Here is a 3,835-nt window from a genome sequence, read left to right on the forward strand (position 1 = left end):
GGCCGCCGTAATCTCGCCCTGGTTGCGCGCGCAGTCGCTGAGACGATCGGTCAGCTTCGTCACCCCTCGTCGAAGCGTTCGGCTGTCTTCGGCCGCTGTCGGCCGGCCCGCGACAAAGAAAGACGAAGAGCGGCAGCCCGTCAGTACGGTGGACGCTCTTCTCCGGAGCGCACCTCGAGTTGAGTGTGGATTGTAGTCACTTTCATCGTGCACGCGCGCAACTGGTGATCGATTCGCACTTCCGCCACCGGTCGGCCTTCTTCGAACTCTGCTAGATCTGTCAAGGTCATCCGGTGACAGCGAAATATCGTGCAGGTGCATGTTGCCAACGGCGACTGGGTGTCCGCGTGTTCGCTTCGGCGCCAAGAGGTTTCCCTTTTTTCGTTTTCTTTTTTAGTTTATTTCAAGTCAATTCTAGCTGATTTTTTAAGGTTTAGGCTGTTTTTGAAGTTCACGATCTGTTGAAGTATTTATTGCGCAGTCTAAAGGATGTAGTTCGAGAAGAAAGCAGATTCGGAGGTTTAGGGCTCTTATTATTGATAAGAAATTTTTGCTGTTATAAGTAAATTTCTTCGGAATTCATTTGTAATATGAATTCTTTGTTTTATTCTTGGTAAGAACTTTGTAACTGAATTTTTAGATTATTTTTCCGGTTCTAGGTTATTGAATTTTTTAGATTCATTTGGTCAGCGGTTGTGTCCGATCTGTAGTAAATTATTCCGGAATTGTAACGTAAATCCTTCGACTTTCGAAATGACGATGAGTAGTTTGAATTTTGGGAACATTAGTTAAATTTTAAAGTTATTCTTGGATTCGTATCTGATATTAAATTTCATGTTGTCGTTTGGTCAATAATTCTGCTTGATCTGTAGTAAATTCTTCTTGGATTTGGTCGTAACGTAAGTCGCAATTTGCATTTGTCTATGACAGTCTGTTTCACTTTAGGAACATTTAGTCACTGAAACTGGAGATTATCCTCCGCATGTTTGTCATGAAATTTGTCGAAATGATCACCATAATTGTATAAATTTTATTGTATTTTAACGTACTTCAATCGTAACATGCAGTGATGTGTACTCGGAAGTCATAAATTTTATGTTTGTTTAACTCGCAGTAATAACTGTTTCTCACGATCAGAAAGCTGACACATAAAGCCCCGCTCATCTTTTTTTTTTTCTGGAAAAAAATGTCTTTGCGGTATAAACATGCTATATGGAGGTTTGTTTATTGAACGAAAAATATTGACATCCTATGTCGAGCTTTACCTGTAATATGACATTTTTTATCGCCGATACACGTTGCAACGTATATTGACGTAAATACAATACCGACTCAGAATATTAATGTTTCGTTATGTTTGTTTTACGTATCGAGAAATATTTATGATCTTCCTGACGAAAAATCGTCAATGGAGAATATCTGACGATCGTTAAAACGTGAAATTTTTATAGAAAAATTGATAAAATATGTAGTAGGGTATCGAATTAGCTGCAGAGAAATTATAATGTATGAAATAAATGAATGTTCAATTTAATTTCATTGTTTCAAAAAATAATTAAAGAAATGACCAAATGTGTAAATTTATGATTTGTTATTAGATAGAAATGACGATGAAAATGAGATGTCAAAGTCATTCGAAACATTCTCGAAACTTTCATACACCATCCGGCACTTTTAGCTTCAACGTAACGAAACACGAAAATATCATAAATCGCGATTAATAATAACTTTTTCCAAGAATCGTTTTTTATTACTTTACAGGGAATCAATTGTTTCCTATACATTAAACTCTATTTTTGAAAGAAGATTATTCATTCTCTCTTTTTCTTTCAAGAAGCAAACATCCATAGATAGAAACTCGATAATCCTATACAACAGCAATATTATCCTAAAGGAACAGTTTCATTGAACTCGGTGATTCAACCTTTGATGTTCAATCTTTCTCATGCCAGAGTTCAAAGAAAAATCGAAAATCATTATGCATTGGAATTTACCTTGTGCCTAATAATAGTCGACTGACAAACTCGACGTAGACATTTAAAGAAGCGTGCTTTAGTAAACTAGCTTTTGATCGAGGAACTCGAAAGAAATTACGAAATGCGGTTATCTGAAAGAATTTGTTATTTTGTCCCGTTTCTGTCGAACACATGCGTCATTTTCATTTATCGAGCAGTTACGATCTTCGGAGAAGATACCGGAGAGATATATCAGCAATGATGAGAGTTAATTAAGAAGTTTCTCGTTAAGTTTCATCGGGATAGATGCAACTAGTGTTAAAATTATAAGCGTCGATCGTCGAAACAAACTCGAACAAGCAAACCTGTAGTTTACGATGGTGATCGTCGATACGAGGTCACACACTAACACCCAGTCGCTGTGTGACAAAAACATCATTCTCGTGCTTCTTATTTAAATGCTCGTTTGAATAAAACGATGGCTTGTCAACTTGTTCGCAAGTCGTTGCATTGATGCGTTGAGAATGCTTGAAAGAAGGTAAAAGTGAATTGTATTTTGAGTAAAATTTTGAGCAAATTGAGATCAATGTGTGGAAAGATTTTTGTTACATGTACTTTACATACATTTTAGTGACTTTTTTCGTTTTCAAGTAAATGTACTTCACTTTTTGACGTATTTTCTGCTCAAGCATGATCAAATACCGATTTGTAGCAAAGGAAAGTTATTCGTTGATAAAAGACGCTGTGCCTGTAAAATATTAGACGAATTTTTTCAGCCATCGGGGTTGCAAAATTCTTTTGTAATAAGATTTTAAAAATTCTAAACAATAAGATTCAGCGAAATTTATTATTTTGTTATTTAAAGTTGTACTACTTGATTGATGCGGTTTTTGTTTAATAAAAAAGTGGTTTTAAAATAATTAAAAATCTCGTACTACTCACTTTTGCCTTCGTCAATCAGCTACATAATATGTACGACTCGTCGTTATCAACAAACACATCTGATATTGCTTCCTGCAAATAATATTTGATTAATGCTGGAGATTTTTAAAAATATTATCGACTGTGCTCATAGCAAACAATGGCTAAAATTACAACCAGCATTGAATACTTCAAAGTCAATCAGCGATGCAATATCTCGACATACAATTACTTTCGCAAAGATCACTCCATTGCAGTATTTCCGTATTTCTGCTCGATTCATGCCGATCGACTTTGCAATCCTTTGCACTCGAATTAACAAAGAATATTTAATTATGGTAACCTCTAAAGAATTCAATTAATAGTCTCGTGTAAATCAATATTACGACCAGTCTATCCTTCAAGAATTCCAAAACGAACTGACGAGTCTATTCTTAAGCCTGTTTATCGTCGAATTTATTAATATGGATAAATAAAAGAACAAAAGTTGAATGCAAAGGAGCGATATTTCATGGTTCATCATGATGACATCAACAATGTTCGTAACAATACGGTTTCCGTGATCGTTGTCAACAGTCGGCATGCTGATCATCCGCCATGAACCGCACAGACATCATCGAAATCATCAAATCCAGCAGTGAATCGTGAACACAAGCCATCAGAACGCAAGTTTCAGAGCCTGTCACGCACAATCTCGCATACCGCAACGATTCGCGAGTCGCTTGATCGCGTTTGCGATTAGCGCGATCCAGGTAAACATATTGGAGACGGAGATTCCAGTTTCCATTGGTTTTGATCGGAACTCACATCGATCGAGTCACGTAGTTACAACGAATCGATCAGAGCAATCGACCGGATATAATATTGGAGCGACGAAGCTACGGTGCAAACACGAAATCCCAAAAGGAGGAGATGAGTGGCGTCGGTTTCCTGGCGGCCGTGAAAACCTTCACGCCGGG

Source organism: Bombus impatiens, unplaced genomic scaffold, assembly GCF_000188095.3.
Source record: "Bombus impatiens unplaced genomic scaffold, BIMP_2.2 scf_0149, whole genome shotgun sequence".
NCBI lineage: Eukaryota > Metazoa > Arthropoda > Insecta > Hymenoptera > Apidae > Bombus > Bombus impatiens.